Below are 13,041 nucleotides of genomic sequence, written 5' to 3'. Positions count from 1 at the left end.
GAGGCTCTGTTTAAGTTTAGTTAATATTTTCTTCTGCAGTTAATGGTTGTTCAGAGAAGTTCAGTGTAAGGTAATTTTCATACCATTTTAAAGGCTGTTACCAATCACTGCTCTCAGTGGTACAAATTCCTTCATGTTGTCTGGAAGGGCTATTGGACAGTGTGAAATATATAACAATCACTGGTCTAGGAATTTACTCTCTATAAGGAATTTCACAAGTGCACAAAGATTTTTTTAATAAGGATGTTCACTGATTATATTATAAATATTGGAAAAATTAAGGTTAAAAGATAATTTTCAGGGGCACCTGGATGGCTCAGTGGTTGAGTATCTGCCTTTGGCTCAGGTCATGGTCCTGGGATCCTGGGATCAAGTCCCACATCATGCTCCCCGTGCGGAGCCTGTATCTCTCTTTGCCTATGTCTCTGCCTCTCTCTGTGTGTTTTTCATGAATGAATAAATATCTTTTTAGAAAAGATACTTTTCAGAAAAATTTACCTCAGAAAAACGGTAAAATCATGACTCATACAGATATAAAAATGAGGATACAGATATAAAAACAAGGAGGTGTTGAAGAATTCATTTTATATATATGATGTGAGGGTATCAGGCAAATGTTATAACCAAGTTCAAAGGAAGAGTCAAAACATGTAAATTAATTTAGAGTAAAGGAATTCTGAGATGAATTACAAATGGAGACAAAAGTGGTTTTTCCACAGGAGTGGGGGTAGGGAAGTCAATTAAGTCACTACCATACAGGACAGAATTTGTATATCCATCAATCAGTTACCTATAATTTACAAAGAGCAGCAAGCAGCTCAAAAATTATAAATAAATAGGGCTAGAATTTATAACCCCAAATGATAGGCTGTAGACAATGCATAGTGCTTCATAGAAACATAATTTTTAAGTAGGCACCATGCCCAGCATGGAGCCCAATGAGGGTTTTGAACTCATGACTCTGAGATCAAGACCTGAGCCGAAATCAAGAGTCAGCTGCCTAACTGAGCCACCCAGGTTCCCCGAAACACTATTTCATTGTAAAACAAGTTTTATTATAGAAAATGTTTGTTGGGTAGCATTGATATCGTGCGGCTATTAAAAAAATGGTAGGGATATCATGCTGTATATGTTGTCATAGAAAGTAAAGTTACTATGCCATTAGATTAAAAAAAGTTAGAACAATCACTTTGTGTATAATTATTTCTCATGATCAAAGACACGGATAAATAATACATAAGCAGTCATTTCCAGGAATTTTTACTGTCTACTTCTTAATGTTTGGGTAAAAGAATAAAAATAAAAATATATATATATATACTCTTCTTACAACTATCACAGTTTAAAAAAAACTATCATAGCTTTAAAAAGATATTTGCATTTTGAAAAATAATATAAACACATGATTAAACAAACTAGTCAGCAGTACATTTAATGTTTACATAAAAAAAGAAAAGATTACGGTGAGCAGATGCCTATGAGGATGTTTATCAGAAGAAAACAGCTTGAAAGAAGTACTTATCTAAATGGATAAACAAAGTGTGGCACATCCATGCAATGGAACACTGCTCTGAAAATTAATGAAAGGAATCCTCATTTCAAATGAAGCTGGGAGGCCAGTAGGGGACGCTCTCACAGTCTACCACTGGTAGTCAGTTGGAAACCCAAATCCAGGCCTTGCACTGGTGTATCTTTTACTATCCAGATAGGAGGAAAAAAGGCTTTCCTCCTCCCTTAGTTGATGAGAGATTCAACCAATGAAAAGCCACTATACTTCCAGCCCCCCTTTACTCCAATGGTCATTTTGTTTATAACAGACTCCTCAGCTTCCCCACCTCCATAAAAGACCAGTCCTCTCCTTTGTTCTGTGCATCTGTCTGTGGTTTTGCTGTAGTTGGCTTGTTCCAGATTGCAATTCTTGCCAAATTCTGAATAAAGCCATTTTTTTGCTGGTAAAAAAAAATATATATTTTAATGGTTTAACACTGCTTAGTTTGGAGGGTGGAATGGATTCACACAACAATATAGGTGAATCTCACAGACCTTATGTTGTGATGAAGACACCAAACACAAAAGAGTACATACTGTTTGATTCCTATTTATATATTTGAAATTCTGAACAGGGAAATCTATAGTGACAGAAAAAGAAGTAGTCGTTGCCTGGGGCTGAGGGAGGTGGAATTACTTTTAGAGATAATTGAAATGTTCTTTATTTTGATCATCATGATTACATGAGTAGACACATTTCTCAAAACCCTAACCTAACAGTGGTTGAACGTCTACCCTTGGCTCAGGTCAGGATTCCAGGGTTCTGGAATTGTGTTTCACATCAGGCTCTCTGCAGGGAGCCTGCTTCTCCCTCTGCCTATGTCTCTGCCTCTCTCTGTATGTGTCTCATGAAAAAAATTAAACAATGCACAAGAGACTCAGAAAGAAACTTTGACCTCCCTCCACACTGCCTAAAAGGATTTAGAGGACCTGTTTCAGGAAGAGAACTATCATCACAAGTAACTATATGAAATATGAACCAGATATGGTAGACAGGGAGGAACCTCATAGGACTTGTTTGGTCAAATTTCTCTCTAAGTCCCATGGTTTCTGAGTGGCCCAGCAAGCATTTGTTTACCAAACATTTACTCATTTTCATTTTCCTGTGAATTCCATTCCCTCCTTGAAGCCCCAGATTCATTTCCCTCTTCTCCTCTGTTTGGGGTGACATATATACCTCATTTTGCCTGTGTGTCTATGTAGATTCCTCATACATACAAAATTAAGTTTGATTTTCTCTGATCTGTCACGTGTCAGTTTAATCTTTGTCCAGTTAGAGGAGCCTTGAAGGGCAGAGAGAATTTTTTTCCTCCCTGACAGGAGGTACCCAGGAGAATAAGGTAACTCCCTGAAATGTCCCAAGCCACCACCTTAAATGCCATCACTAGCAAAAGATAAAAGATGCTGCAGGGCAGGGTGGTGGTGGTGGTGGTAGGGGAATGGAGGGGGGGGGGGGTGCAGTTATGGGAGGTTTCAGATAAAGCCCAGTAAATGAGGTAAGGTTGTTAAGCAGATTTAAGTTGCTATCATCTCTATCAGTAAGTTTCTAGAGTTTTAGTCATTTTTTTCTCTTCCTGGTACAGAGAAGGAGAGACCCATACAGATGGAGATTTCTCTTATAAATGTAAATATTCTTCTACAAAAGATAGTTTCTACAGGGTTTTTAGGTTTTTAGAGCTTCTCCTATATCTGCTGTTTCTCAAAAATGACCAGATCAAGATCATCTTTATGCCTAAGAGGCATATGCTGGGGTGACAAATTCTGCTCTCCTGCATATATAAACTATACCTCAGTAAAACTGATATTTAAAAAATACCTGCTTAAGAAAACTGGAAGGGGTGGGGTATCTGGATGGCTCAGTCAGTTAAGTGTCTGCCTTTGGCTCAGGTCATGATCTTGGGATCCTGGGATTGGCCCATGTTGGGCTCCCGGCTCAGCAGAGAGCCTGCTTCTCCCTCTGTCTCTCTGCAGCTCCCCCTGCTTGTGTTCTTTTGCATCCTCTCTCTCTCTCTCAAATAAATAAATAAAATCTCCAAAAAAAAAAAAAAAAAATGATAAAGAAAAGAAAACTAGAAGGGAAAGCAAAGGGGAGAGCATATGTTGGGGAGGATCTGAACACACTGAATTTGCAATGATGATCAGTTCCCCAGGAGCAGAGTGGCTCTAGGCTTCTGGAAATATGCCTGGACTCCAGCGTTTCCTACCCAGAAGCCACCTGCAAAAGGGTGGCTGACACTAAATGTACTTTTTGGGGGGTGAGAGGGCTTAGGAGAAGTTATGGGGAATTTTTACAATTATGAAGCCCTGGCACAGCACAGGAAGGGGAAAGGTTTGGAGACGGTGGAGGAGAAACAAATGATTGCTGTATCCTGGATATCAGGGAATGGGCTGCTACATTAAAGGACACGAAAGACTCAGGAAGACTCACAGCATGTCTCAAGCCGAGCACTATAATTCTCAGGCTAAATGAACAAAAATGTCCCAGATGAAAAATTGTTTAAATACTGACTTGTGAGTAGATGTTGAAATGTGACAGAAGTGCCCTCTGGTGGTAGAATCCAAAACCAAATGCATATACACCAGAGTAGTTGAGAAATCAGATGAAAATCACTTCTAGTTTTTATGTATATTCGATGTGCAAAGCAAATATAGTCGTTTTTACCACAAGAAAAATCTACTACTTAGCTAGTATTAGCTATAAAGACCTTGGGAGAATTCCATTTCCAGTCGAGGGGGAGTAACAGGGATCAGATTTACCTTCTGTTAAAAACAACAGGGCCTGAATAGTCACTTATGCTAAGCTCCATGTCACCAAACTAGGATTTAATTACAGTTTTGGCTCTTTCAGAAATGAAATCTTAAACCAGTCAATCAGGAATCGCCTGATCAGCCCAGGTGGGTAAGGTGCCTGACAGGCCCTTGGCTTCCCTTAAAGGAAAGTAGTCTTGCAATAACCAATCTGCTTTTTAATTTTTTTTCTTTTTTGCCTAGTATAACTTCCTTTTCCTGCTCCTTTTGGCTTCTAAAAGGTTTTCATTTTGTACAGGTCCTCAGAGATCCTTTCTATCTACTAGACTGGATGCTGTCCCTTTTATAAGCCATTGAATGAAAATAGTATAAGATCTTTATGGTTTCCTCTGTTGAATTTTGTTTTAACATTTTCCCACTTAAAAAAAGAAATCATGCAAAGTATATTAAAGTTATTTCTGAGATAATTATTTCAGGCACTGGACATCAAGCAGCATAGGATAGTGATCCCGGAAAATGGGAAACAAAGGTGAGGTGAGCCCTATGACTGCCCTGAAAATGTTTCCAGGTCACCACTCAAGGAAGGGTAACTCAGACAGAGCTCAGCAGGTCTCCTGAAATATAGAAATGGAGCAAGGAGGCCAGAGAGACCAGGGTAGCTAGACTCCACAGGGCAGATTACTAGGAAAGGGATAACAACATAGGGAGAGAATGCCAAAGATCTGTAGAGGGTCTTCTTCAAGTCTTCAGCTGAGAATGCATGTTTATAGGAAACTATCTGAGGGCAGGAAAGAACCATCTGGGACAGCAGAAGGAACAATCTCTAGAGCTCACAAAGAGCTGAGAATAGTGCCTGCTTCCACCACCAGAGTGGAAATTTTTATAATTCAAGGGACATTAGATAAAGCACATGGTAATGGGGTAAAACTATCTTTAGAATAACAGTCGTTCTGGTCCTGAATAGCAACACTTAAAAGCAAACTTCAAAAGGATCAAACTATTTCCAAGTAACTGACCTGTGTCCCAGAAAAAGGCCAAGAAAAAAAGAAATATATATATATATATACTCTGCATTCAGAGAGGGCTTGAACTGAAACCCCAAGATCAAGAGTCATATATATATATATATATATGAAAAAAGAAATATGAAGAGTCATATATATATATATGAAGAGTCATATATATATATATAAACCCCAAGAAACCCCAAGATCAAGAGTCATATATATATATGTGAAAAAAGAAATATGAAGAGTCATATATATATATATGAAGAGTCATATATATATATACGAAAAAAAGAAATATATATATATATATATATATATATACTCTGCATTCAGTTCAGGGCTTGAACTGAAACCCCAAGATCAAGAGTCATATGCTCTATGGACTGAGCTAGCTAGACCAAGAACATTTGTAGGACTCAAAATATAACTAGCACTCAACAAAGCAAAATTTACAATGTTTGGCATTCAATCAAAATTTATTAGGCATGCAGAGGCCAGAAAATATGACCCATAATAAGAAGGGGAAAAATCAATTTATAGAAAGAGATCACCCTATATCATGATAGGAGGATATTAAAACAGTTATAACTATATCCCATCAGTTTAAGAAGGTAGAAGAAAGATTGAGCATATTAAGCAGCAATATGGATCATCTGAAATTGGACTTCTAGAGATCAAAAATATATCTGAGATGAAAAAATACACTAGCTGTAATTTACAGAAGATTAGAGAGGAAAGAAGAAAAGATTAGTGTACTTGAAGAAAAGAAACGAAATTTTAATAAGAATAGAAAATTAAGCACAGAGAGAAAAAAGACTGAAAAAATGAACAAAGTATCTGTTGGCCGTGGGACCACTTAGTGGCATAGGGTATGTGTAATTGGAGCCTTTGCTATCCTTTCTATTAACCACTGTTTCCAAACTCTTTTTTTCTACTGTGTTGATTTTAACCATTAAAACAACAAAAAAATCTCATTCCTCAAACTTCCTGCAAAACCACTACCAAAACCACTCTTAAATAGCTCTGCAATAACTGAACACAGTGGAGACTTCATACAACTCCATCATTCTGTGAAATCCAATGGCTCTCCAACCTCTAGGCAACAAATGACACTGTTTGCTAACTAATGCCTGAACCCTGATCCTTGTTTACCACCCTCATTCTTTGAAGTTGATAAGTTTCTTGCCTTCCCCAAAACTTTGTTGTCACTCATCTGATTCCTTCTCTCCTCTACCCCTGAATTTTGGGTATCCCTACGCCTTTGTCATAAAGTCACGAAATTTCAGGGTGGGGCAGAGATTTTAGGCACTATCTAGTCTGGCCCATTCATTGTTGAACACTTGATTTATTCTTACAATATTTTTATCATATAGTTGTCTATCTTTTGTGTAAACACCATGTGATGGGTACTCTATTCCACCATTAGTAGCTCTAATCTTTAGAACCTTCTTTCTCATATTAAGCTGAAACAGGTCTCTTTATAACCTCTGCCAAAGGATCTGGTCCCAGGCTCTTATCTTCTCTTCATTTCTGCTCTAGTCTAGACCCATTAACACCTCAGGCATGGAATACTTCAATAACTTGATGGTCTCCATTGTAATTCTTTCAGTTCACTCAGTGCATAACAATTCCCACCTGACTAATCTTTGAAACAGTTTTGATCCTGTTATGTCTCTCTCCTAGTTAAGAACTTATAAGGACTCCCTTCAATTGTTTTCCTATCAAAACATGTATTTTTTCAACATGCTCTGTTTTGAATGCCATTCATGCACAGATACAGAATCCAGAAATATACCAACAGGTATAGCCTCTACCCTTCTACTTTCCCTACAGAGGCAATCACTGTTGAATGTTTGGGGGAGTCGGTTTTTTTTTTCCTCTGATATCTTTCCAGAGATGTTCTGGACATTTTGTCAAATGTGTATCTTTTTGCCTTACTCTGATGATACCTTTTACCAATTACCTTCACCCTTGAACCACGCAAGAGTGCAATTTAGCAATACCTGTCTAACATATCTGTTCTTTACCTACCTTTTTTCACTTAACATTTTGGAAATCATTCTACCTCAGTTTACGTAAAGCCTCTCTGTTTTTTTCAATGTTTGCACAGTGGAGGGGATGTTATCATGATTTTTAAATAAATAATTTAGGTTGTTTCTAGTTTCCTGCTATTACAAACAATGCTGCTATGAAGAACTTCATACATGTGTGAAATACATGTGTAGAATAAATTGCCAGAAGTGGTACTGCTTGCTCAAAATGTATGTACAGGGGCTCCTGGGTGGCTCAGTCAGTTAGGCTTCTACCTTCGATTAAGGTCATGATCCTGGGGTCCTGGGATTGAGCCTCATGTCAGGCCCCCTGCCCAATAGGGAACCTACTTCTCCCTTTCCCTCTGCTCTCCCCTGCATGTGCTTGCATGCTCTCTCTCTCTCTGTCAAATAAATAAAGTCTTTTAAAAAATGTATGTGCATTTAAAAAGTTGATAGATATTACCCTCTGAGTGGTTACCTTCAAGGGTGAAGGTGATTAGCAAAAGATACCATCAGACACAGCAGAGGAAACAAGTTCCTTATGCCTAGGCAAAAGATATAAGAGATTCCCACCTTTCTATTGTACTTGAGAACACCCCCCCAGCAATTCTCTCTGCTGCAACATCAATTTTTATTCTTTCCATTGAATCCTTGTTATTTCTATCTTCTTTAAAACCTTCTTTAAGCTTTAAAAAGACCACAGGGAGCTGGAGATTCAGCAGCCATCTCTACCAGAAGGATAAATTGCCCTGGACACTGTTGCTGGGGTGAGGATCCTATTGGGTCTTTGAAAATTTTCCTTTGCTGCACTCACAGGGGGGTTCATGCCTCCCAGTTGCATGCCCAGCCAGTGAAGAGAACGGTTCTTAATCCCAGCTCATTCCTGAAAAATCACTGCAAAGCTGAGTGCAAGGTCAGTTTCACATGGAGATTTCCCAGATGGAACAATCCCGTTAGAAGGCCCCCGCCTTAGGCTTCGTGATGATACACCTCCCATATAGAACTCCCATATTTACACTCTCATCAACAACACACAATTGCCTATTTCTTTCCCGCCCCCCACATTTTCCAACACAGCCAAGTGTCACAGTTTTTTGCCTTGGTCCATAGTGATAGGTAAAAACTGAAGTATGTGGTTTCAATTTTACATTTCTCTCATGTGTGTGGTTGCACATCTTTTCATAGAATAATAAGGAAAAACATGTCTCTATGCCCAGCCAGGCAACTCTACTGGGGTGCTTGATCTCCCACCCTTCTTCATGCTTGAAAAAAATCCCCCAAGGATCTTTCTGCTGCAACTCCTGTCTTTTTTTTTTTTAAAGATTTTAAAAATTTATTTGACAGAGAGAGAGAGTGAGCATAAGCAGGGGAAATAGGCAGAGGATAAGGGAGAAGCAGGCTCTCTCCACTGAGTGGGGAGCCTGACTTGGGGCTTGATCCCAGCACCCTAAGATCATGACCTGAGCTGAAGGCAAATGCCTAACTGCCTGAGCCACCCAGGCACCCCTGCAACTCCCTTCTTTATCACCTTTTCAAGAGCTCCTTCTTTCTTTAGCCCTCCCTCATTTCTTCATTCTCTCTCTCTTTCTCTTTTAGAGCAAAACTGGGCAAGCTTGTCCCGGAAAGGCCAGGTAGTAAACATCTTCAGCACCATGGGCTAGATGGTCTCTGTCGCGACTCCTTGGCTGCACCTGGAGCTGAGTGCAGTCACAGACCACACAGAAACAAATGGGCCGGGCTGCCCTTCATCCGAGTTCACTGACCTCGCTTTACAGAACACTGCCTTCAGTCCCCCTGGCTCGCTAGCAGCCACAGCTGTTCCTGTTCCTCGCATTCTGCAGGCTTCGGGCTGGGATCTCCAGAAGCTGAGCAGAGGGCCCCAGGGGACACAAACCTCCCTGGGAGTATGGCAAAGGGAGTTTCTGGAGGAACCAGGCAGTGTCTGCTGCCTCAGAACTCTTCGAACCCCTCCCTGACCCAGTGATTCCTCCGATGCCCCTAGGGAACACCATCCTTGCCCAAGGCAGGTCCACGTTGTTCCTAAATAGTGTAGGCATTTATCCAGCTCATCCGACGAGTCATCTCAGCAGCATTTCAGACAATCACTTTGTTCTTGAAACCCCTCCTTGGACCAGGCACCAAGTCCTCGCAGTTTCTCATCTGTCACTCCTCCCAGGTCTGCTGGTTCCTCCCTGTCTCCCAGGGAGGAGACACTGCCACGCCTCCAGACTCAGGCCTCAGGTCTCTTCCTGCTCTCCAAGGCCCTTCCCTGTGAGCTCACCCAGCCTCAGGCCGGTCCATATTCCTGTATTTAACGTGACCATGTCGCAAATTTTCATCTCCAGTCTGGATCTCGCCTCTGAACTCCAGATGTGTATTTCCAGCTACTTAGTTGACACCTGCACTTGGATGTGAGATCAGCATCTCAAATATGCCCAACGCGCAGCCCCAGCCCGCTTCTCTGCTGTGGCTGCCTCTGCGGCCCACGGCCCTGCCCGTGCAGGCGCTCAGGCCACATACTCCGGCACCATCTCCGCCCTGGCCCTCGGCCTCGCACAGCGCACAGCCCCTTCATCGCCAAGTGCTCTAGGCTCTGCCCTCAAACATGTCCTGGTTAGGATCCCTCTGCCCAGCTCCGCTGCCCCTCCCTCCCCCCTTCCTCGCTACATGTGCCCCAGCTTCCCCTCATGGCCCTAGCAGCCCGCTAGGTACCAGCCCCAAGAGCCATCCTTCTCAGATGAAGATGAGGGCTCCCAGACCCAGGGTAAATGCCAGAGGTTCCCGGTGGCCTCTCTAAAGCCAGCTCCACAGACTCTCTGCTTTTACCGTCCTTGTCCTTGTCCTCACGCCCTCAGCTCCAGGCACACGGGCTTCCTTGCTCCTGCTGGACCACGCCCCGCACACCCTCATCTCTGGGCTTTGTACCTGCTGCCACTCCGCCTGGAAGGTTCCTCCCCCACGTAGCCAACTGGGCTCAAACATAACTTGGCAGTGTTACCTTCATGGCAACCCCCTCCCCACTTCTCCCTGCCCTCCTTCACCTTTTTATTTTTCCACAATAGCACTTCTGACCTCTAAACTACATAATACCAGTAGGTTTCACTTAATTAAAACAAACACACAAACCGCTTCTCCTCTAATAAATAGAAAGCTTTTGTGAGAGTAGAGGTGATGTTTGTTTTGTTTTGCTTTGTTTTTAAGATTTTAGGGGTGCCTGGGTGGCTCAGTCTGGTAAGTGTCTGCCTTTGGCTCAGATCATGATCCTGGGGTCCTGGGATGGAGCCCCACATTGGAGGCTCCCTGCTCTGTGGGGAGTCTGCTTCTCCCTCTCTCTCTCCTTCTGCCTGCCATTCCCCCTGCTTGCACTCTTTCTTTATTAGTCAAATAAATAAATAAAATCTGTTTTTAAAAAGTTATTTATTTATTTGAAATAGAGCAAAAGAGAGCAAGCACGAGCTGGGGGAGTGGGCAGAGGGGGAGGGAGAAGCAGACTCCCTGCTGAGCGGAGAGCCTGATGCCGGGCTTGGGCTTGATCCCAGGACCCAACGATCATGACTTGAGCCAAAGGCAGACGCTTAACCAACCGAGCCATCCAGGCACTCCATAGAGGTTATTTTAAATCTGTTTTATTCTTACTATATCCCCAACATCTATAAAAGTGCTCAACTCAAAGTAGAAGCTCAGTAATATTTGCTGAATGAATGAGGGAATCAATTAATGAATAAATATTTTTACCACAAACATAATGACTTTAAACAACACAAATTCATTAGCCTCCAGTTCTCCAGGACAGAAGTCTGATATGGGTCTCACTGGCCTGAAAACAAGCTGTGGGTCGGGCTGCATTCCCGTCTGGAGGGGAGAATCCATTTCCTTGCCTTTTCCAGCTTTGGAGGTCATGCACATTCCTTAACTGTGAGCTGTTCTTCCACCTTCAAACTAGCAATGGTCAGTTGAGCCTTAGATCATTCCTACCTGGTACTGTCTTCCCATCTCCTTCCAATTCTCTATCTCCCTCTTTTGCCTCCATTTTTTTCTTTGAAGGATCCTGTGATGTCATTGGGGTCATCCAGATAATTCAGGATAATCTCCCTATCATTAAGCTGGCTAATTAGCTACCTTAATTCCTCTGCTACCTTAATTCCCCTTGGCCATGTAATGTGATATATTAACAGGTCCAGGGATTAGGACATGGGTATGGATATCATCCTGCCTCCCACTCCCGCCCAGGCAGGAATCTATGAGAATTCCTCAGGAGTCACAGCTCATTCCAAATCAACCCAGAGCCCTGTGGATCAGTGCCACTAAGAGGTAGTAGCTCTGGATCTCTTATACTGCTTTCTCTGGGCAGACGATGGTTCCTCTCAGTGATTGCTCAATGAAAACTGCCTCTCAGCAAGCCAGTCATCAATGCCAATAAATGACAAGGTATGCATGAAAGGTTTCCTCTCCTTGGGCATCTGCATTCTTTAAGAGGGTTTTTCCACCTGTAAGTTATAGGAAACACATGTGATTTATAGAATTAAGTGCTTGTCTTTCTTACAAGCAAGGCCTCTGGAAGTAGCAGTCACTGACTGGACACGGAGGACTTAATGTCATCGGCACCAGTGTCTCTACAGTTGTCTTTGCTTGCCCTTCTCATCAGGACGGGCTGCTGCTGCTGCCAAGCATCAGATCCATGTTCTGAGCAGAAGGGAAGGACAGAACAAAGATGGCACCACTAGTCATGTCTCCTGCCAGAAAAAAAAAATTTCTTTAAATTGCACCCCACACCTACTCAGACTTTCCTTAATGTCTTGGACCAGAACTGATCACATAGACACTCCCAGCTGCAAGAGGCCTGGGAAAGTGAGGGACTGTATAATCACGATTGATTTAGACCAATCATGATCTAATGTCTGCAAATGTTCATATTGCTGCCGCAGACAGAATTTCCATTTGGTCAGCATGGGGCTGCCAGGCTTAGTAAATAAATACCGGAGATGCCTAATTAAATTTGATTTTCTCACAATGAACACTTTGTTTTTTAGTAGAAGTATGTAATATGTGGGACATAGTTATAATAAAAATTATTTGCTATTTATTTGAAATTCAAATTTAATTGGGCCTTCTGTGCTTTATCTGACAACCTAAGGCTAGCAAGAAGAAGGAAGAGTGGATGGTGAGTGGGGAACTCACAAGATCTGCCACGAGGGCGATGGCATTTTATCCTGAAAGTTGAATTGCTGGTGGAAGAATTTCAGGACTCGGGCATCCCTGGGTAGCTCAACAGTTTAGCGCCTGCCTTCGGCCCAGGGCATGATCCTGGAGTCCCCGGATCGAGTCCCACGTCGGGCTCCCTGCAGAGAGCCTGCTTCTCGCTCTGCCTATGTCTTTGCCTCTCTCTCTCTCTCTGTGTGTCTCTCATGAATAAATAAATAAAATCTTTAAAAAAAAAGAATTTCAGGATTCAATTGCAAGCTGGTGGGGGAACTCTTCTGTATCAAAGTCTAGGGGCTTCCATTTTGACCTTCTATTCATATAGGATATCCTCTGCAATGTCCAGATAAAACTGGTCTTCAGTGGGGTTGACAGGTTTCACTCTAATAATCCCAAATCGAATGGCTTTCTCCTTTCCAGCAAGTGTCTTCCATCCTGTCTATACCAGTGCAGAAATGGTTTGACTATGGAAAGCAAAAGAGGAAAGTAACAGAAACAACCAA

The sequence above is a fragment of the Vulpes vulpes genome, chromosome 1 (assembly GCF_048418805.1).
Source record: "Vulpes vulpes isolate BD-2025 chromosome 1, VulVul3, whole genome shotgun sequence".
NCBI classification, from domain to species: domain Eukaryota; kingdom Metazoa; phylum Chordata; class Mammalia; order Carnivora; family Canidae; genus Vulpes; species Vulpes vulpes.
Note: the sequence above shows the minus strand (reverse complement) of the source record.